Source organism: Furipterus horrens, unplaced genomic scaffold, assembly GCF_987537825.1.
Source record: "Furipterus horrens unplaced genomic scaffold, mFurHor1.1.pri manual_scaffold_11, whole genome shotgun sequence".
In the NCBI taxonomy this organism is placed as follows: Eukaryota; Metazoa; Chordata; class Mammalia; order Chiroptera; family Furipteridae; genus Furipterus; species Furipterus horrens.
Genome location: NW_028327181.1, coordinates 58,231,345 through 58,254,300, shown reverse-complemented (window position 1 = coordinate 58,254,300; position 22,956 = coordinate 58,231,345). Strand labels below are relative to the sequence as shown.

General features: G+C 46.3%; 1 protein-coding gene across 1 annotated transcript in view; it reads left to right on the top strand.

Moving 5' to 3' along the window:
- Window positions 1-22,956, top strand: part of RAP1GAP2 (RAP1 GTPase activating protein 2) — a 132,831-nt gene that overhangs the window by 12,999 nt on the left and 96,876 nt on the right. The gene's annotated exons all lie outside the window — the stretch shown is intronic.

Genomic DNA, 22,956 nt, shown 5'->3' with positions numbered 1-22,956 from the left:
TTTGCATCTCCCTGATGGCTAATGATGTTGAGCATTTTTTCATATGTCTTTCGACCATCTGTATGTCCTCTTTGGGGAAGTGTCTGTTCAGGTCCTCTGCCCATTTTTAATTGGATTGTAGCTTATTTGGTTAGAGCATCATCCCAATATGCCAAGGTTGAGGGTTCAATCCCTGGTGAGGGAACATACAAGAATCAAGGCATGAATAAGTGGAGCAACAAATCAGTGTTTCTCTCTCTCCCTCTCCCCCACCCCTCTTTTTTCTTTCTTTCACTCTCTCAAAAAAAAAAAAAAAATCAATAAAAATAATGGTGTTAAGTTGTATGAGTTCTCTATAAATTTTGGTTATTAACTCCTTATCAGATATGTCACTGGCAAATATTCAGTAGGTTGTCTTTTTTTTTTGTTGATGGTTTTCTTTGCTGTGCAAAAACTTTTTAGTTTGATGTAGTCCCATTTGTTTATTTTTCCTTTTGTTTCCCTTGCCTGAGGAGATATAGCAGAAAAAATATCGGTATGAGAAATGTCAGAGATTTTACTGCTTATGCTTTCTTCTAGGGAGTTTTATGGTTTTGAGACTTAATTTTAAGTCTTTAATCCATTTTGAGTTTGTTTCCTTAGTTTACCTTTCTGATAATTCATTATTGGTGTATAAAAATGTGACTGATGTTCTGGATATTTATTTTGTATCCTGCTATTGACTGAATTCATTTATCAGTTCTTGTAGTTTTTTATGGGACCTTTAGGGTTCTTGCTATATAATATCATGTCATCTGCAAATAATGACAGTTTTACTTCTTCCTTCACAATTTGGATGACTGAAAAAATTTTTTTGGTTTATTTTTATTTGTTTATTTATTTATTTGAGAGAGAGAGAGATCAAAAGAAAGAGAAAGACATCAATTTCTTGGTCCATTTAGTTATGCATTCATTAGTGGATTCTCGTATGTGCCCTGACTGGGGATTGAACCTGCAAACTTGGTGTATCAGAAAGACACTCAGACACTCTAGCCAACTGAGCTACCAGGCCAGGGCCTTGGATGCCTTTTATTTTTTCTTCATGTTTGATTGCTGTGGCTAGGACTTCTAGTACTATTTTGAATTAAAGTGGTGAAAGTAGACATCTCTGTCTTGTTCCTGATCTTAAGGGAAATGCTTTTAGTTTTTCCCTGTTGAGTATGATGTTAGCAGTGGGTTTGTCATATATGGCCTTTATTATGTTGAGGTATGTTCCCTCTATTCCCACTTTGCTGAGTATGTTTATCATAAAATGGGTGCTGGATTTTGTGAAATGCTTTTTCTGCATCTATTGATGTGATCATATGATTTTACCCTTCATTTTGTTTATGTGGTGTATCATGTTAATTGATTTGCAGATATTGCACCAACCTTGCATCCCAGGAGTAAATCCCACTTGTTCTTGGTGTACGATCTTTTTAATGGATTGCTAGGTCCGGTTTGCTAATATTTTGTTGAGGATTTTTGCATCTATGTTCAGCACGGATATTGGCCTATAATTTTCTTTCTTTGTAGTTCCTTTATCTGGTTTTGGAATTAGGATAATGCTGGGCTTGTAAAATGAGTTTTGGAGTCTTCCCTCCTCTTGAATTTTTTGGAATAGTTAGAGAAAGATAGATGTTAGTTCTTCTTTGAATATCTGATAAAATTTACCTGTGAAGCCATCTGGTCCAGGACATTTGTTTGTTGGGAGTTTTTGGATTACTGTCTCAATTTTATTAGCTGTAATCAGTCTGTTCAGATTTTCTCTTTCTTCTTGACTCAGTTTTGGAAGATTGTATCTTTTTAGGAATCTATCCATTTCTTTCAGAATGTCCAATTTGTTGCCATACAGTTGTTCACAGTTTTCTTGCAATCCTTTGTATTTCTGTTGCTCAGTGGTTATTTCTCCTCTTTCATTTGATTCTATTTATTTGGGTCCTCTCCTTTTCTTCTTGATGAGTCTAATTAAAGGATTATCAATCTTGTTTATCTTTTCAGAGAAGCAGCTCTTGGCTTCATTGATCTTTTGTATTGTGTTTTTAGACTCTATTTTGTTTATTTCCATTCTTATCTTTATTATTTCCTTCCCTCTGCTCACTTTGGGCTTTGTTTGTTGTTCTTTTTTTTTAAGTTCCTGAGGTGTAAAGTTAGATTGTTTATTTGAGATTTTTCTTGTTTCTCGAGGTAGGCCTGTAATGTTGTGAATTTGCCCCTTGGGCCTGCTTTGGCTGTGTTCCATAGATTCTGGGTTGGCATGTTCTCATTTTCATTTGTCTCAAGGTATCTTTTGATTTCTTTCTTGGTCTTATTGTTAACCCATTCATTGTTTAGTAGCATGTTATTTAGCCTCCATGTGTTTGTGTATTTTTCAGCTTTTTTCTTGTAATAGATTTTTTGTTTGATATTATTGTGGTCAGAGAAGATGCTTGATATGATTTTAGTCTTCTTAAATTTATTGAGACTTCTTTTGTGTCCTAACACATTGCCTGTCCTAGAAAATGTTTCATCTGCACTTGAAAAGAATATGTATTGTGCTGCTCTGGGGTGAAATGCTCTGAAAATATCAATTAAATACATCTGATCTAGTGTGTCATTTAAGGCCACTGTTTCCCTGTCTGGAAGTTCTACCCATCGATGTCAATGTGATGTTAAAATCCTCTACAATGACTATATTACTGTTGATCTCTCCCTTTATGTCCATCAAGATTTGCTTTATACTGTGTCTGGGTAGCTCAGTTGGTTGGAGCATCATTTGAAACACCAAAAGGTTGGGGGTTTGATTCCTGGTCATGGAACATGCCTAGGTTGGAGGTACAGTCCCCAGTCGAGGTGCATACAGGAGACAACTGATCAATGTTTCTCTCTCACATTGATTGCTCTCTCTCTTTCCCTTCCTTTCTCTCTAAAATCAATAAACATGTCCTCTGGTGAGGATTAGAAAAAAAGATTTGCTTTATATACTTAGGTGCGTTTATGTTGGATGCATAAATGTTTATCAGTGTTATCCTTCTGTTGGATTGGTCCTTTTATCATTTTTAAACTTTTTTATTTATTTAATTTTATTTTTTTAATATGCTTTATTATTCATGCTATTACAGTTGTCCCAATTTCTTTTCCCTTTGTTCCCCTCCACCCAGTGTCCCCCCACTTAGTCCATGCCCATTGGTTGCGCATGTAGTTCTTCTCAATATCTTCCTGTCTACTCCACTCCCTCCTACTATGCTTCTTAATTCCTGTACCATCTCCCTCCCTTTCCTCCCTTCCCCCTCCCCGCTGACCTCCCCCCATAGTGTTCCCCATACCTATAATTCCTTTCCCACTCTCGTTGCCTACTTAGTTTGCCTTTGTTTCAATTCCCTAGCTTCTGTTGTTGGTTGTTGTGATACAGTTTTCATTTTAATGTTCATAGTTTTGATCCTCTTTCTCCTAAACAAGTCCCTTTAACATTTCATGTGACAGTGGTTTGGATCTGATGGACTCCTTCAGTTTTACTTTGTCCTGGAAGCACTTTCTCTGCCCTTCTATTCTGAATGACAGCTTCTTATCCTTCTTTTGGATTGGTCCTTTTATCATTTTTTTAATGTCCTTCTTTGTCTCTTAGAGCCTCTGTTTTAAAGTCTATTTTGTTTGATATAGTATTGCTACCCCAGCTTTTTTTTTTTTTTGTAATAATATGCATGAAATATTTTTTTCCATCGCTTTCAGTCTGTGTGTATCTTTCATTCTGAGGTGGGCCGCTTGTAGACAGTATATATATATGGGTCTTGCTTTCTTATCCGTTCAGCTACCCTGTCTTTTGATTGAAGCATTTAATCCATTTACACTTAAATTAATTCTTGATAGGTACATATCTATTGCCATTTTATTCTTTATAACTATGTTTTTTATTTTTTTCTTTTTCCTAAAGAAGTCCCTCTAACATTTCTTGTAATACTGGTTTGGTAGTAATGAACTCTAGCTTTTTCTTGTCTGGGAAGCTCTTTATTTCTCTTTCAATTCTAAATGATAGCTTTGATAGGTAGAATAGTCTTGGTTGTTGGAACTTGCTTTTTATCACTTTGAATATTTCATGCCAATCCCTTCTGGCCCAAAGTGTTTTTATTGAGAAATCACCCAGTCTTATTGTAGCTCCTTTAAGATTTTCTCTTTGGCCCTGGCTACATGGCTCAGTTGGTTGGAATGCTGGCCTGTACACGAAAAGGTTGCAGGTCCAGTGGCTGGTCAAGGTACATACCTAGATTGCAGGTTCGATCCCCAGCTGGGGCACATGCAGGAGGCAACTGACTGATGTTTCTCTCTGACATTGATGTTTCTCTCTCTTCCTTCCTCTGTCTTTAAAATCAATGAACATCCTTGGGTGAGGATTAGAAAACATTAAAAAAAGATTCTTTGTCTTTATCCTTTGGCATTTTAATTATGACGTGTCTTGTTTTGGGCCTCTTTGGGTTTATCTTATTTGGGACTCTGTGCTTCCTGAATTCTTGTATCTTTTCTTCACCAGATTAGGGAAGTTTTCAGTCATTATTTTTTCAAATAGGTCTTCAATCCTTTGCCTGCTCTCTTCTTCTGATACCCCTATGATGCAGATGTTGTTATGCCTGATGTTGTCCCAGAGTCCCTTAAACACTCCTCATTTTTAAAATTCTTTTTTTCTTTTTGTTGCTCTGATTGGGTATTTTTTGCTACTTTGTATTCCAAATTGTTGATTTGATTCTCTGCTTTTTCTAGCCCACTGTTGATTACTTCTACTGTATTCTTCATTTCAGACACTGTATTCTTCATTTATTACTGTTTATTTTTTATGGTTTCTATGTCATTTTTTATGCTCACTATCTCTTTGTTTAAGTTCTTATTGAGTTCATCCATTCTCCCTTTAAGTTCCTTGAGCATCCTTATAACCATTGTTTAAAAAAATTTTTTTAAATCCTTACCTGAGGATATGATTTTTTTAATTGATTTTAGAGAGAGAAAGGAAGAATAAGAGAAACATTAATGTGAGAGAGAAACATTGGTTAGTTGCCTCCTGTACACACCTCGACCGGGGCTTAAACCTGCAATCTAAGTATGTGTCCTGACCGGGAATTGAACCCACAACCTTTTGGTATTCAGGACAATACTCCAAGCAACCGAGGCACCCAGCTAGGGCTATAACCATTGTTTTAAACTCTATATCTGGTAGATTGCTTACCTTCATTTCATTTAGTTCTTTTTCTGGGGATTTCTCCTGTTCTTTCATTTGGGGGCACATTCCTCTGTCTTCCCACTTGACTGCCTCTCTGTATTTGTTTCTGTGTATTAGGAAGATCTGCTGTGTCTCTCAGTGTTGGCAGAGTCGCTTTGTGCAGTAGGTGTCCTGTGAGGCTCTGTTGGTGAAGTCTCCCTGATCAGATGAGCTAGGTGCTCCAGGAATGCCTTTTGTGTGGGTTCTGTGAGCCCTCCTGTTTTAGTTGAGTCTTGGTTGTTGTGGGCCCATCTGTGGGTGGGGTTGACCCTGAGGCTGGCTGACTATGAGGATTGAACCCAACACAGTGTATGAGCTGCTGAGTAGGAACTGATCCCATGAAGCAGTATTTGTCTCAGAAGGATCTGAAGCCTTCCAAGATCTCCTTTTGGGTTTGCTACTTGGGGAGCTAATTGGGTTGTGTTCTGATGTGGTCTGATTCCTGCCTCTAGCTGTGTTGGTTTTGGGGCCTCTTGGGAGGGACTCAGGTGCAGCTCAATGTCAGACACTACCTGTGACCAGCCCCAAGCTACCTGTTTGGAGCTACAAAGTGATCCATAATTTTTGGCTGCCTCTGCTGAGTTTGGGTGTGTGTGGGAGGGGCCAAGCTGCACACCAAGGCTGCCTTCCCCCAGCACTGAGCCTAAGGCAGGTCAGCAAAAGTCCCAAGGTACCCTGAGATCCACCTCTGCCTGCCTCTGCCTGACTGCTGCCTGTTAGGCGCAGGCACTGAGAGAGCCTCTGGCGGTATGCAAGTTCTGCGAGGTAGGTTCTTGGTGAGTCAGCAGGTTGGCATGAGTGGTGTTCACCAGGTTTATACAGATTCGAGCTTGACTGCAGTGCTGGGTCTGAGGCCACTCAGCAAAAGCCTTAGGGTCTATCAAGTCCAGCCACCATCTGCCGGGATTCTACAGTGCTTTGTGGTGGGGTGGGCTCTCAGGGAATCCTTGGGGTGAGGCCAGCAGATTTTTCTGGCCCAAACAGACCAAGATTTGACCATGTGAAGGGAGGGCTCTCTGCAGGAATGGTGGTGCTGGTTGAATGTGCAAGGGAAAAATGGCACCTTCCCAGAGCCATACCACTCAGTCTTTCTCTGAGACTGCTTGGACCTCCTCAAGAGCCTTCCAAGAAAGTCTGCCCTGCAGGCCCCAGCTGATGGTGGCCAGCTGACTGCTTTGCAGGGTATGAGCTTGGCAGGTTGGGGCAACATGGAGTCGGGAGAGGGGGCTAGTGCATTCCTCCAGGCTGATGCTCTATGGAGGGGACTTTCCAATCCATGAAAGATGGCCTATGAGGGTAGTGTGGGGGAAGGATTCAGCACAGCGACCCTGGTGGTTTCCCTTCATCTCTCTCTCTCTAGAGCCACACAACCCAGCCTTTCCTTGCACAACCCCTTCTGCTCCGATCTGCCCTCCCTCTGCGGGAGCTCAAGGTGAGTGGTCATGATGGATATTTTGTGTACTGGCTCTAGGAAGATGCCTTGATTTCTAGCAGTCTCCTTTTTCTCCCCGGTGGACAGAATCCCTGCCGATTTTCACAGCCAGATGTTATGTGGGCTCCTCTTCCTGGCTCTGGTGCTCTGGTCTGGCGAGCTCAGCATGGACTTGAGACCCCCACACTGTTACAGAATCCCTGGGCTGCTCCAACTCAGACAGAACCCACGGGCTGTTTAGTTAGGGTCCTGATTGCCCGCCGCCAAAATTATAACTCTCAATACCAGAGTTTAGTGAAAAGAAAAAGAATTGTTTATTTAATAGTTATATAGATTTAGATTATTTGTGGGTTTCTGCCGTTAAGTCTTATGTTCCTTAAAACACCCACACACACATATTTCTGCCTCCCCTTACCAAACCGGGCTAGTTTTAGAAAAGTTAGAGAAACCGTTTCCCTACTTCCTAGACACAGTTCAGCTTTACCAGTAGCTGCCAATCATTCAATTCTGATTGCGGAGGTCTTTCTGTGTTGTGGTGTCCACCAGCTTTTAATCCAGAGCCACGTGAATTCCCAGCCTTCCTTTCCAAAACCACAAAGGTATTCCCCCTTCTCCAAGCTGCAAGGTGTTCTCAAAGCTGCATGGTGTTCCTTCCTTTCCCAAGCCACATGGTGTTCCCCGTTTCTAATCCGCATGGAGAGCACCTTCTCCAAACCTCATGGAGAACCCTTCTTTTCAAAGTAGCATGGTGTGTGTGTTGTTAAAATGTGTGCCACTTATTTTTAAATCCCTGACTGTGTCCTGTAACTCAGTGAGCATGGTACCCAGTTCTGACCATTCACAGACCCTCACGCAGGCTCCGTGAGCTCTTCAGTACCATCCCACGGTCCAAGACCCCTCCCATCTTCCCGGGCCTTGGATGCATCAAATCCATTTGCATAACAAAGACACTAGCCACTAGCCTCAGGCATGTGAAGGCATCCTGAAAGCTGCTTCCTTTTCCCCCATTCCCCAGCCTGCAAATTCTGGGGGTTTATGGACACCCCTGTTCTGTAACAACACCCTTCAGGGGAAAACTTTGCAGCTGAGATATCCCCTCAGATTCTCAACCACTGCATGTGGGTACAGCGCCTGCACCTTTTGCATCTCTGTTCTTCCTACCAGCTTCATCAGTATGGCTTCTGTAAATTCTGGGTTATAGGACTTCTGTTCGGCCGGTCTTCAGTTGGTTATTCAGATTGATTGTTCTGTGTTTCAGCTGTAATTCCAATTTGGTTTTAACTTCCACCTACTCCTCCACTGTCTTAGATCCTTGTACAACATTTTGAATGCACTTAAAGCCACTGAATTTTATACTTTAAAATGGTTAAGATGGTAAATTTTGTTATGTATGTTTTACAATTTTTAAAAAGTGAAAAACGTTAATAGACACCCCCCCCCAAAAAAGTGGAAGAAACTGAATAAAACATGGTGTGTGAGCCCTGGAGTCAGATGGCCTGGTTTCAGATCCTGGCTTTGCCACATTCTAGCTCTAGGACTGTGGATAAATTACATAATTTCTTGGAGAATCAGTACAGTATGGATAATAAAACAACTGTCTTTTGAAGATTGAGTGGGAGGTAAAGGATTCTGCTTGGGGACTTGGGGTGCAGTGGGCCTCCCTCTGGGTTAGCTGTGGAGCAATATGAGGATTATGAGATGAGGATTATCGATCTGTTTTCTGCCTCTATGAGGTTTTTTATTCATTTTTTTAAATATTCAATATATGAATGAAATTGTATGGTATTCTCTCTTGCCATTTGACTTATTTCACTTAGCATAATACCCTCAAGCTCCATCCATGTTGCTGCAAATGGCAGGATTTCACCTGTTTAGGGCTGCGTAGTATTCCATTGTATACTGTGTATGCCACATCTTTATCTAATCATCCCTCCATGGACTCCTAGGTTGTTTCCATATCTTGGCTATCATAAATAATGCTGCAGTGAACATAGGCGTGCATATATCTTTATATTTATTGATTTTTAGAGAGAGGGGAAGGGAGGGAGAGAGAAAGGGAGAGAAACATCTGTTGATTGTGTCTCATACACTCCCTATTGGGGGACGGAATCCAAAATCTAGGCATGTACCCTGACCAGGAATCGGACCAATGATCTTTCTCTTCCCCAGCTGATGCCCAACTGACTGGGCCACACTGGTCAGGACAGGTGTGCATGTATGTTTTCCAACTAGTGTTTTTCTATTCTTTGGGTATCAGTGGTTACTAGAGAGGAAGGGAATGGAGGGAGGGCAAAACAGATAAATATTGGGGTGACACTGGTTAATAATATTTCAGTTGTGTTGATGGATAGAAATTAGACTTGGTGGTGAGCATGCTATAGTATATACAAATGTTGAATTACTTCATACTGTTATAAACCAATGTTTTCTCAATTAAAAGAAAAAAAGATGAGGGATTACCCAGGATGCCCAGATCAGGCTCCCTCCCCTCTGGCTAGCTGGGACATTTGCATTTTAATGGAAAGTCATGAAGACTAAAAACATTCAAGACTCAAAGGAAGAATGGTTGGAATATCAGAAAAATTTCTAGCTCCACCTGATCTTTTCTTTTCTTGGGGAGAGTTGAACTTTTACCTTGTCTTCACCTGTGGCCCTAGATGGTTGCATTGCAAGCTTGAGAATGAATGGCCTTCTAATGGGATGGCGGGCACTAGGAGAGGAGAGGGGTCCTCATCTGAAGGTTTGAATCTAGAGAAAATGAGACATCCCTTGAAAACAAGCTGTCGACCAACAAGGACTGACCCCACCCCCACCCCAACTTCCCTCAACCACGTATCCACCTCCAGCCACTGCTTTCCCTGTTTCCCTTTACAGCAGAACTTCTAGAAGACTGACCTGGCTTTGCTCCCCACCACGCCACAGTGCCTGTCTGATTACCAAATCTAGTGGTGACCTTTTTTGCCTGAAGCTTAGAGTCCTTTGACACAGCTTAATACCCCCTCCTTCCTAAAACATGTTTTTTATTTTGCTCATGAAGACTCATCATCCCGCCAGTCCCCCCACCTCCCCCTTGTCTCCCAGCTAGTCCACCTCCCTCTTATCCTCCTCCTCTGATTTTGATGTGCTCTGTCTGGGTTGCTTCTTCTTTTCTGTCTCCCTCGGTGATCTCCACTTGGCTGTCTGAAAGGCCTTCTAAAGTGAACTGGTCCAAGGTGGAATTCTTGGTCTCTATTCCCCTCCCCCTCACACTTCCCTGACTCATCCCTCCTGTAGTTTTTCCCATCTCAGCTGCATAGGTCAAAATTCTTAGTCTCATCCTCGACTTCTCTATTTCTTACTGCCCATCTCCAGCCCCTCACTCAGCAAAGCCTGTCGGCTCTACCTTCATACTGCATCCGGAGTTGGACCACTTCCCACCATCTAGATGACTGTCGGTCTAGTCCAATCCGTCTTCAACTCTCATCTGGGCCACTGAGGTTGTAACCTTTTAAACAGCCTCCCTGTCGCCACTCTGTCCTCAGCACTGCAGCTGGAACCATCCTCTGAATGGCTAATCACGTCTCTGTTCTGCTTACAACCCTCCCTGCCATGGCTTCCTGTTTCCTGCAGTGAAAGACAAAGTTCTTATGGTGGCCCCTTGACACTACAAGATCTTCCCCCTCCCTGTGGTTTCTCTGCCTTCAGCTCCTATTCTTTCCCTTTTGCTCACTCTGCCCAGCCAAGCTACACTTCTACGTCAGGACCTTTGCACTTGCTGTTCCTTCGACCCGGAATGCTTTTTTCTGTAGAAACCCTCATCACTTGCTTCTTTGCTGCCTTCAGGTCTTCCCTCAAATGTCACTTTCACATTGAAGTCTTCTCTGATGACCCTCTTGGAATCTGCAAACTTTTTTCCACTTTAATTTTCTTCATAGCATGTGTTACTACTTGATATACCTTTAAATATACCAAGTTTTAATATTATTTTAAGAATACTATTTAAAGTTTTTTTACTTAAAATTTTTATATTATTAGGTGTTTATTGTCTCTTTTCCCATTGGGATATAAGCTCCACAAGGGTAGGGGTTTTTGCTTGTTTTGTTCACCGTTCTCTCTCCATTGTCTAGAACAGTGCCTGGCACATAGATGGCTCAGTAAAAATGTCCTGAATGAAAGCATGAAGTTTGGTCTTTATAGTGAAGGGGATGGGAAGTCATTTCAAGGCCTTACGTAGGGGACTCATATGATCAGATTTACATTTTGAAGGGTCACTTCAGCTCCTGGGGGAGAAGGTATTGGAGTGGGATAAGAGTGGGATTGTGGAGACTGGTTAGGGAGGTATCCTGGGGAGCTGATGGAGGGGGATGGAGGGAGGAGGGCGGACTTGAGAGAAATAAATGTAGGAGGCAGACGGAAAGCATGGTTGGTTATTAGAGCTGCGCTTCTCACCCTTGATTGTGCGCACCGGTCACCTGGGCATCTTGTCGGAAGGCAGGTTCCCATGGGCGGGTCTGGGGAGGCCCGAGAATTGCGTCTGAAGTGAGCTTCCAGGTGACAGCCCTGCTGCTGGGCCGTGGGCGCACCTGGGGCTGCCTGTCAAGCAGAAGGAAGTGTCAGGAGGGCTTGGCGCTTTAACTGAGAGGCAGACTCTGGGAGGAGGAGCAGTTGAAGGGGTGAAGAGGTTGCTTTTGGACATGCTGAGTTTGCGGTGCTGTGAGAGCCCAAGGGGAGACCTCTAGTTGGCAGGGGAGTCTGAGGCTCCGGGGAGAGGCCCGAGCTGAAGAGAGGAACTGGGGAGTCATCGTGGGCAGGCAAATGCAGCTCTGGCACAGTGGGCCTGAGTGGGGAGAGGGTGCGTCAAGGGAGGCATGGCTGGGAGGGTCCCCCGCCTCTCCGGCAGCTGCATTACTGCCGTGACAGATCCACGGCCAGGACGGGATGTTCGTTCAGATCCTCGGCAGGACTTGGGCAGGTCTTTTCCTCACCAGGCTCATTCCGTGTGGCTCCGATCTTGCTGACTTGACAGCCTGGAGAGTAGATGGAGGGGTGCAATGGATGGATGTGGGTTGGGATGGTGGCGCCACTGTCCAGGTGAGGTGATGGGGGGACAGCGGCAGTGGGGTGGAGAGAAGGGAATCGATTTGGGAGGTGGGGAGGACTCAGGGATGCCCTGGAGGCCCGTGTGAGGGAGGAGGGGCTTAGGCACCACTTACTCCCATCAGGTCCTTCGTGGTTGGCACTGTGCGGGCACCTAGTGAGCGCTGCATAAACGCTCCCTGAATGAATGTCCGGTCCCTGTTGAGGAGAAGAGGGGTCTTTGCCGCTCCTCAGGCCCTTACTGAGGACTCTCCCATGACTGCTCCCTAATAGTGCCCTTGGTCTTGGAGGGGCGGGGTACGGACAGGCCTCAGCAGCCCCTCTTCTGAGGGGCTGCAGGTTACTCAGTGGGAGGGCAGTATGGTGGGGGTTGGGCTGCAGAGCAGCCTCCTGCTCTGGACCACCTCCTCTGTCCTCTCCATTTCAAGGTCACCATGTGGTTGGGGCCAGGGAGCTGGAGGGAATGGCCTTCTGGGTGAGGGTCTGAACCCGGGTTGGGGAGGGGGAGGAGGGGGATAGTCAGTTCCTCAGGCTTGGGGTAGAAGCACTTCTTGTCTGCTGGTTGTGCTGGGGTGCCTCTGGGGAGCACTCAGAGATTTCCTCCCTCCGGACATTTCTGGCAGAATTCAGGAGGACCCTGAAAGGCCTGGCCCAGCCATTGGTGTGGTTCCGCTGATGTTCCTGCCCTAGGCCTGGGCTCTGGGTGCCTCCCGGCCTGCCGGGGCTTCTCACTAGCCTTGTAACTGATGGATTTTGGCCTCGATGGGGAGTGAACTGTCTTCTATCTAAAAGCTTCCAAAAGCTTCCATTTTCTCTCTTTTTCTTCTCTCCACCCTGTCTTTCCTGTCTTTTCTCTTTGCCCTCTCCTCTTCTCCCCTGTCCCTTCCTTTCTGTAAATCTGTAAAACAAACATTTTTTAAAAATCTCATTTATATATCATGTCCGCAGCTGGGAGCAGGATAAAGCTGCTGCCTCCCTTGGGAGTTGGCTTTGAGCTTTGGGCTTTAGTGAGTTCTGTTTCCTGTGGCAAGGGCGGAGAATCCCATCCCAGGGCACTGTAATGTGGCCTGCGGCCTCATCAGCCAGGCCTCAAAGGCTCTGACCCAGATAGGCAAGTGGAAGCCCTTTTTCTCTACTTCCAGCTTACCTTTTCATCCAGGAGGAGCCCACATAGGACCAGGAGGAGATGGGGGCGCTTCGCCCAGTCTTTGAGCAATAGCAAAGCTAGCTAGGCCGTTGAAGTTGCCTGTCTGTGTGGACTGTGGGCTCCTGGGCAGACCGGACCTCTGCCTGCTCTCCTCTCCCCAGGGACAGTGCCCAGACTGCAGGGAGGATTTGCAGGACGCCACATCTTCCTGCAGGCTTGTGTTCCTGGCCTAAGCAAGGCGAGCCGTGCAACAGCATGAGGTGCTATTGCCAACAAGGTCACCGCCATGTCCTCTGCTCAGCCAGACAGAAATGTATCGCTCAGGGCTGTTTGAGGTGCGGGCTGGGGGGCATGGTAGGAGCACAGGCTGTGGTCCCTGGAAGCTTGGAGATGGCGCTGCGAGTGAGGACCATCCTCACATGGCAGGACCCTGATTGAGCAGGAACACTAAGAGCAGTGAATGCCATGCTGTGCTGTGGGGCAGAGGGATCCCGTGTGGTGGAAGGGCAGAGTGCAGGAGAGCAGGGGCTGCAGCCATCTTTTCATTCCTTCTGTCCTCCATTCGTTTGTCTGCTCCTTCACTTCTGACATAAACGGGATCGCTCGGTCACAATTCTTGAGTTTGAGTTCTAGTTCCTCCAGCTGTGCTTCCTGTGGCAAATCATTCAGCCTTCCCTGAGCCTCAGCTCACTCACCTGCATGTGAGATGAAAACACCCCTCCTGGTCCTGAGCAGCTTCACAAAATTGTGGTTGGCAATGAAGATGATAATAGAGGTTTTCAGTGAAAGTTGTTATACAATCTAAGGTCTTAGTCTTGACGGACAATTTTGAGGCCTGTGGTGTGTGAATGCTGCCCTGGGCCCCCCGAGCTATGGGGAGATGGCGGAGATAGTTCCTGCCCTCAGAGCGCTGGCAGCCTGGCCTGCAAATAGACCCATTTCCTGGAGAATCTGGCTGGAAGGTTCTCATCATGCTTTCTGTTGGGGCACTGACCTAGGATAGCCACCAGCCTCTCTTATTCACTCAACAAATAGTTACCTAGTGCCCACAGGAGCCCGGCGATGCACGGAGGCTGCCTTGGGGGCTCGCAGAGGGCCTGGGTGCCCCACCAAGTCTTCACGCTGTGCTCAGCTCCTCTGGCAGAAAGGCTTTGTGTCCGCTCGTCCCACCACATCCACTGAGCTCTGAGGCCAGGGCCCCCAGGAGTGCCTATTGATTGGCTGATTTTCTGGCTGGCATAGGAGTGGCCTCTTCCTGTCCCTGTTTGGTCTGGCCAGCTGGGTCAGCGAGCAGATCTGGGAGGGGATGACAGGGCCCTGGGTAAGGACCCTTAATTCTTAGTGGCCCCAGCTGCCTGCAGAGGCTGACTTCATCATGTCTCCTGAGGAGAATTATGCTGTGTCCATGGACAGACCCATTTAGCACTATTGACTTTGATGCATCATCTTGTCACTTACTGACCAGGGCAGCTGGAAATGATTCAGCGGGAAGGCCTGGGCAGCAGCCTTTTCTGGGCCCTGGTTCCCTGCGGCAGGTGCTGCGTCTGCTGCCCCCGGCCCTGTGTGCTCTGGTTTGATGAGTTGCCTCAGGAGAGCAAAAAGCAAAAAGCAGATGTGGCAGGGCCCCTCCCCACACCCAGTGCACTTGACTAGATGCCCCTGGCTTCTCTGTATTTCTTTTTTTAACCAATGAGTATGTATTAATATTTACAATAAAAATGTAAAAACCAGAAATCGAAGGATGGTGTCTCCCTTAGTGTACCCTTTTAAACAATCCAGAACGGGTTATTTGTACTTGAAAGGATAGTTTGTAGGCATTTAGCAAATGAAAAAACTGTCTAAAAGAACAAAAACAGCACCAACAACAATAACAGAAAACCTCACCTCAGGCCCTTTCCCAAGTAGCCTTGCTTTTGGACCTCAGGTTGGTCTAGGACGGCACTCCCAGGCCTTTGAACTTCACTTTTTCCAAAAGAAGGTTTAATAAATGATCCCAGTGACTCAGCTGCCAGCTCTTGGAGACCAGGCCTGCTGGGGGTGGGGGTGGGGAGTGGGACCTGCGCTGAGGCCTCCAAGGTAGGAGTGAGGCAGAGAGGAGCCATCCAGAATCTACTCTCCAGGGTTCCTTAGAGTCCCAGCTTTGACATTTACTTGCTGTAGGACCTTTCACAAGTCATGGAACATCTCTGAGCCTCAGTTTCTTCATCTGTAAAGTGGGAGAATAATTCTGTATTATAGGGTAGTTGAGAAGATCAAATGAAATAATGCATGTAAAGATCTTCACACAGTGCTGAATAAATAATAGCTGGTATGATGATGATGAAGAAACTGGTATGATGCTGCTGCTGATGATAATATGATGATGATGATGAAGCTGGTGTGATGATGATGGTGATGAAGAGGAAGGATAATTCTTTGATCTCTACTATCCATGTCCAGAGGAGTAATCCAAGGTCAGGAGCAGAATCAGTTACCAGGGAATTACGTGAATTGAGTAACAGATCTTACTGGCGGGGAAAGGGTTAACTCCATCTCAGACACCTGAGCAGGGAGTTGAGGTCTTTCAGAGCCAGCAGCTGAGAATAGACCCAATTGCAGTGGGGGTAAGGGCCTGCCCCACGCTGCTCTAACTTCGTCCCCTCCCTCTGAGGGTTTATGAGCTTCTCATCTGCTTATTCGTTCTTCAGATCATTCAGTGCCAGCCCCTGTGCGGGGCCTGGGCCTGTGGGCAGGGTGCACATTAGAGACCAATGAAGGGGCCCGATGGTAGGGGCGCTCATGGAGGCCCTCTGTCCTCACTGAGTCGGGAGGGACGTGGGCCAGGCCAGGGGAGTAGGTTTCTGCTCATCTCTTGCAGATCTTGATTGTCCAGGGTGCTCCAGGCTGCAGAGCCCTTTTCCCGAACTTCCCGGCCATAGCATATCCTGCAAGCGCTGTGCTCAGATTCCAGTGTGCCCCTGCAGCCTCTCACACTTACCCTGTTCTTCCTCTCTTTCCTAATGTCCCCGAGGAAGCAGCCAGTGCTGGGAGGGAGCAGGAGGTTTGGTGTCACCGGATTGGGTTCATCTGTATTGGGCTCTGCAGGCTGGGTTAGAGCACGTTGTTGGTAAGATGAGATCCAGCCCCGGATCTTGGAGGCTGAGTCAGCTACCCCTGGACCCTGGTGCCCTGGACATTTCTTTCCCAGTGATGTAAGAACGAGGGTGGCCTCTCTCCATACTGGAAAAAGCAGCTCCAAGTATTTCTCTTTCTAATGAGTGAAACAGATAGGGAATAACATTATTAATTGAATAGACCAGACATATTTGCTCTAAAGTGCTATGGTCTGAAGCCACAGAGACTGTCATGTAGTTTGAACTAATGATGACACTCTCTAATCTATTGTCACCAAGTGATAACTGATTCAGAAGAGTTAAGAGTTAAGAGGCTGAGTCTTGGCCTAGGGTGCAGTGATGGCTTAGCTGGGAGGCCGGTCCGCTCTGTCATAGGGTGACTCCCAATGCCAGCAGGCTGTTGGGTGGCTCCTTAGCATGGCTGGCCTCACACACTGTTGTGCTGGACACTGAGGCGGGGCTCCTTCTCTCCTAGGGCTTCCTAGGAATTCAGCCAAGACCTGGGACCACTCCGTAAGCCGTGTGTTCTCCCAGGAACACCATTTTTGGTTCGACTCAATAGTCAATGTTTATTTATTATGACCGTGTAAATATTGTTCATTGTTGAGCTGGGGAGGTGCTATAATTAGGTTTTCTTGTCTAATCTTTTATTTTTCCTGGAGTTAATGATTAACACATGCTCTCCTTATTAGCATAGTTTTCTTTATACCTATATTTTTCTATTTTATTTATTCTACCATAATTCCTTAAAATTTTTTTCTATCCAAAGCTTGTGAACACCAGATATATTGTCAATTCCATCCCTTCTGTCAGGAGACCTCACTTTGAGAGCCCTTTCTCCTCTACCAGACTGTTGCTTTTGAACTCAAGAAAGGGTGCAGGCATTAAATTTTTTTGAGCTCTTGCATATTCCAGAAAGTCTTTATTCTACTCTCACACTCAGTTTGTATTTTGCCTGGGTATAAAATGATAGGTTGAAAGTAATTTTCTTTCAGAATTTCGAAGGTACTACATCATTGCCTACTAGATTCTAGAGTTGCTGTTGAAAAGTCTAATAATATGATGACTTATACTCCTTTGCATACAGTGTGTATTTATATTTCCTCTCTGGAGTTGTTGAGGATTTTTCATTTACCCAGATGTTCTGAAATCACCTGACAATATTTTGGATGAATCTTTTGTCATTCATGTGCTAGGTACGTGGTGGACCCAGACTCAGATCTTTCAGTTCTGGGAAATGTTTTTGTACTGATTTTCTGTTAATTTGCTCCTATTATGGCGAAACAGTAACCATTTTATTGGTTGCCTTGGCAATGGGTGGTTCATCTGTGCTTTATAATGTCTGAGACCGCAGCTTGGGGGCTCAGATGTCTGGAAATGGCTGAGATGCTCAGCTGGGGCTGTATGTCTGGGGTGTTGGCTCTTGCTTGGTTCTTTTCCTCATGACACCTGCTGAACTGTGTGAGATGATTTCTTCACCTGCATGGACTGGGGTGTCTGAAATATCTGGGAGTTGGCCGGATGTCCTTCCATGGAGCCTGTCCATATTGTAGCCGCAGCATGGCAATCTCAGGATAGTCAGTCCTTACACGTTGGCTTGCTTTTCCTACTGCAAATGTTCCTAGAGATTGAGGTAGAAGCTTTAAAGGGTTGCTATGACTCAGCCTTAGAAGTTATCGTATTTTTCGCACTATAAGACGCACTTGACCATAAGACGCACTTGACCATAAGATGCACCTAGGTTTAGAGGAGGAAAACAAGAAAAAAAAATAGTCTGAACCAAATGGTGTACTAAAATATTTAATAAAATATAACAATAATATTTCTATCATGTAAAGAGAACAGCAGTCAACAGCAGTATTAAGGACCGTCATCACTGTCATTAACAAATGAGGAGAGACTTTAAGGTTCAAGTACTCTTCTAGTTTTCTGGGAACCCCAAGAACTCATCATCGCTAGTGTCAGAATTTATGAAGCTCAGTTGCTCACAATCACTGATATCACTTTCTTTGCTATCTTCATACTGATCAGACGCCCTGAGATTCAGCAGTAAAGTGGGACATTTAAGTGTCCCCAGGGGTTTCGTGCAGGCCCCCCACTTCCTCTTCTAACAGCTGTTGCCACCGCTGACAGATCAGGTAATACACATCATGGTCTGTGATGCAGTATTTGCTCCATAAGACTCACAGACATTTCCCCCTCCCTTTTGGGAAAAAAAAGTGCATCTTATGGAGCGAAAAATATGGTAAGTGGTTACCGTATCCCATTCTATTGGTCAAAACTGAGTCACAGGGCCAGCCTAGGTTCAAGCAAGGTGGGTCCAAGGGTATTGTCAAGAGATATGCTTTTTGGGAAGCCATCTTAGAGACTAGCTGCCACAACTGCCCTCTCTTCTCTGTTCTTTCCAGAACCTTTATTGATCAGATATTGGATCCTCTGATGCTCTTATCCTCTTTCATTTTCTACATCTTTGTTTTTGTTCTTTTTGGGAGACATCCTCAACTTAGTCTTCCAATCCTTTTTCTGTTTTCTAAGATCTGTCTCTTTCCTGATCATTCCATTTTTATAGCACTCTCTCTTTGTGTCTTTTTTGTGGATACAAAAAAATCTTATCTCTCTGAGGATATTAATTTATAGTTTTTTTTTTTTTTACGTTTCCATGAGTTCCTTGCATTGTCTACTTCAGGTTCCTCTTGATGTCTGGCCACTCTTGGCTGTCTCTCTGTACCCAAGAGCAAGGCACCAAGAAAGGGGTTGGGGGGTCTGTGTGCTTGGGCTGGCGTGCCACCTGGGGGTTTTCCTGCAGGGTGATGATTGCCCTTTCCATTGGAGGAACCCCGTTGCTGTCTTTTCTCAGGGACTGTTCAGTTTCTCATGGTGGTGAATGTGGGAAAGGTCATCTGGCTGGTTAGGAAGTAATGGGGGGGGGCAGGGTTAAAGACTAGTGTCTCAAGTATCAAGCATTCCCCCAGCTCCTCCATCACTGTCCATCTTCCAGGCACCTGTGATCTCATGTAGGCTGAATTTTTCTTTCTATTACATTTGCATTGTCAGTTCACACTTTTTTCCTTATTAAAAAAATATCTATTTTTTTAAGGGGCTTCAGAGAAGCATAAATGCGTATGGTCACTCTGATATGTTCATCATGGAAGACTCAACAGGCTTAAGACTATTTCTATCGGTATCATTCTGTCCCTATCCATATGCACATCCATATTTATATCTCTCTCTTCTAAACGAAGTGAGGGGGAACTACTTAAAGTTATTTTTTATTGTGATATACATCATACATCCAAATCATAAAATAAGCACCCATGTTCTTGTCATCCTGGTCAAGAAATACTGACAGGGTGAGAAGATGCTGCTATTCTGTGCTTTCGTGTCTCCATGGTTTTGTGACTTTGATTCCAAAGCCGTCTGAGGCCGTGACCTTGTGAGCTGGCCGTCTTTGCTCTGACATGATGGCGCTCCCTCCACTGAGGCTGGGCAGTGCCAAGCAGAACTGCTGACCCCATGAGGGCAGCTGCAGTTTCCAAGGGATGCAGCGCATTAAGGGCTGGATGAGACACGCACAGCAGGTCAGTGATTTCCTCGGTGCTGGGGAAATGGAGCCTCTAATGGGTGACTTGTCCACCACCCCCTCCTTGGCACCTGCCCTTCCCTCACTTCTCCCTTCCTGTCCCTGCTAAGCAGTCCTGCTCCTCTCTGCCTTTTCAGCCCTACCTGTTCTCCTTGGAGCCTCCCCTCCCATGGCCTCTGCCTCCACCTTCGTTCTTCTCACACCTGTCTCTCTGTTTAGGCTTCAGTTCTTTTTGGGTCGCTCCTGGGATACCCAGGGGCCTTGCAGTGTGTCAAGAATGAATGTTACCATCTGCCTCTTGCAAACCCAATTCTTCTTAGTCTGTGTCATGGCTGAAGCATTGATCATTCAATTTTCTGAACTCTTCCCATGTGTTCAGTGCTCTCTTCCTGCTTTACCCTCCACCAAGTGCTCTTCTTTTTGCCTCTGAGGTAGGTGCCTTATGGGTCTGACCCCCTTGTTTCATTTCTATGGCCGTAAGCATGGAGGAGCCCCTCTGGTTCACTCCTCTCCCCGCCTCCTGCCCTTCCTGTCCCTCTGTCCTCCTCTCTGCTACAAAGCCCTGTAGGTCACCGTGCCCTGCCTTTGAGACCCATTGCTCCCCTTTGCCCACAAGACAGAGTTCAGATTGCTTAGTGCCTGTTGCCCAAATGTCAGCTTTCCGCAAACCGCCTTCAGTGTTCCTGTCACGTCTGTGTGCCACCTCTGTTAGTTACTGACTTGTTTCCTTGAACTGGCTCAGTTCTTAAAACTTGAATAAACTTGTTTTAGAAGGTAATATCACTACTGTAAAAGGAAAATCAGAGTGGCTTTGTCACAAGTGGAAGGTCACTGTAAAAGATCAATAAGTGACTCCCCCAGGCCACCCCAGCCACCAGCGGGGAATTGTGCACCCCACTCTGGGGAAGCAGGGTGCGGGCGCTCCCCTCAGATGGGTTCCTGTCCTTCTGCATGGGCAGTGTGCACAGTCGTTGACACCGTGGACTGTGGAGCCGCACGGCCTGGGTCCAGGCTCTGCTCCTTCCCTCCTGTGGGAACGTGGGCAAGTAACTTACCTCTCTGAGCCTCCATTTCCCTGTCTGTGAAGTGGGGCTAGTGATACTTGCTGCAAAGGGCTGTCCTGAGTGTTGAATGAGACAGGACATGGGGATCACTTCAGACAGAACCTAGGACGTGATAACCCTGAGGACTGTTTGCTGGTGTTCACTTCTTTCTGAGGACCTGCCTCTGCCATGGCCACACCCGATATTCCCCCAGGCCTCTGCTGCTGGGCTTTCCCTTTCTGTCAGTCTCCCAGGCAGAGGTTGCCCTTTCCCTACAAGTTAGCTCAGCTCTCCCCTCCTCTGGATACCTTAGCTGATCTCCCACGGAGACCTGGCCCTGCCTTCCTCATGTGCTCATGATACTCTATTCTGCACCTGTTTTAACCCACAACCCATGATGAATGTTTGGGAAATGGGTTTTTTTCCTGTGGGTGCTGGCCTTCAGGGTGGCTTTTGCATTTTCGCAGCTCCTACCTGGATTGTCTTCTCAGATGCTTGTAAATAACACAGGGGTCATCACCCGCGCCAGGACACACAGCCCACCTTGGTCTCCAGGAGCTCAAGCTTAGAGGGCACGGGAACGTGGTGCTCCGTGCGCTCCCTTCGTATCCTGCCATGGCACTCCGGCAGGTGCAGCTGGCTCTGTGGTTGTGACGCGAGGAGCTGTGGAATGGGAGTGGGAGAGCTCAGGGGCTGAGGACCAGCTCTCAAATTCTCTGACTCTGTGACCCTCAGGTCCACACGGGCCCCTCAGAGTCTCCGCTTGCTCACGTGGGAACTGTGTAGCATCCGTCCGCTAAATGTTGTCTTTCCAGAAAAGGCTTATTTTCTTAGGAGTGGGGAGATTTGCCTGTCTGTGTGTGTAGGTTGTTCCCTCAGCTCTGAGACGTGATGCAGGAGGAGGCTTAGTTGTCCCGAATGCCAGGCCAGGGCTGGGTCTCCAGGGCTCGGCCACCCTATTGTATCCCGGCTCCCCTTGGCACCTGCCCTTCCTCCTACCCTGGGCCCAGTTTAGGGATTCAGGGTCTTCCAGGGAAGGGTAGTGTCGTCTTCACCCATTACACACAGGGAGAAGCCAGCATGTCCCCTGCAGCTGCCAGAAGGAGCGTCGCCTAGGCCTCCCTTGGTCCCTGGTGCGGCCACGTCTCAATGCCCAGGCTGTGGCCTGTGGTAGTCACACCTGGCACACCTCCTGCGCAGCCCTGGCCTCTGCCATTAGTCCACGCCTTCCAAGGCACCCGTAGACCCCTTGGCCCCCCTGCCCCTTCTCTCCCCTCACACGGGGCCCTGGCACTCAGGCTTTGTTTATAAACCAGCTCTGCTTTCTAATATGTGACCTGCCTACTTCCGCACACTCACGCCCAGGTGACTTGGGAACTGTGCCTCTTCTCTGGATTTGCCTATTATGTTTTCGAGGTTCCTCCATGTTGTAGCATGTATCACTACTTCATTCCTTTTTATGGCTGTATAATATTCCATCATGTGGACAGACCACATTTTGTGTATCCATTCATTGGTTAATGGCACTTGGGTTGTTTCTGCCTTTTGGCTGTTGTGAGTAATGTTTTTCATTTCTTTTGGTTTGGTTTTCCTGAGAAGCTCTTTGCCAGCTATCTGTTTTCTACAGCTTGGTTGTTTGGAAAGCCAGAGAAAGCAGAGCTGAGCGTGGTGGTTGGCTGGGGGCTGGTGGTGGGAGATGCAGACACAGAGCAGTGGAGTTTGAAGGCTGGGGAGAGCTCTGCCGGGTGTAGTGCTCACACCCGGCCCCAGAGCCACCTGATGACAGCTGGGTACTGGTGATTATTAACTGGTGCTATGATCCCGAGAGTAGATCCCTGAAGCTGGAATTGGCACTTAGTTGAGATGCCATAAATGTTTTCAGAGACACATAAATAGCCCAGGACCCTCAGCTCTCTCTACCTGGAGATCAGACCACCATTTTATGAGTTATGATAATAATGAAGATGATGAGGATAATAATAATAATAATAATAATAATAATGATCTGCATTTGTATAGGACTTTATATTCTATTTCGCAGCAATAACTTTTAATTCCTAGAACATCATCATCCCCCATCTCTGCAGATGAGGGAACCGGGACACAGAGGTGAGGGGACTTAACCAAATTCACACAGTGGGGTAGCGAGTAGAACCAAATGTAAACCCAGGAACCCCTTGATTCTTAGTGTAGGGCGTTTTCATAGAAACGTACAATGATCCAAGTGGTCTGAGGCAGAGCCAGCTGAGGCTGGAGGCGAGGACCCTGGAAGCCTGCGTGTGGGAAGTGGGGTCCTCTGCCCTGGATCCTGTTGCCCAGTTCCCTACAAACAGCCCCATTTGGG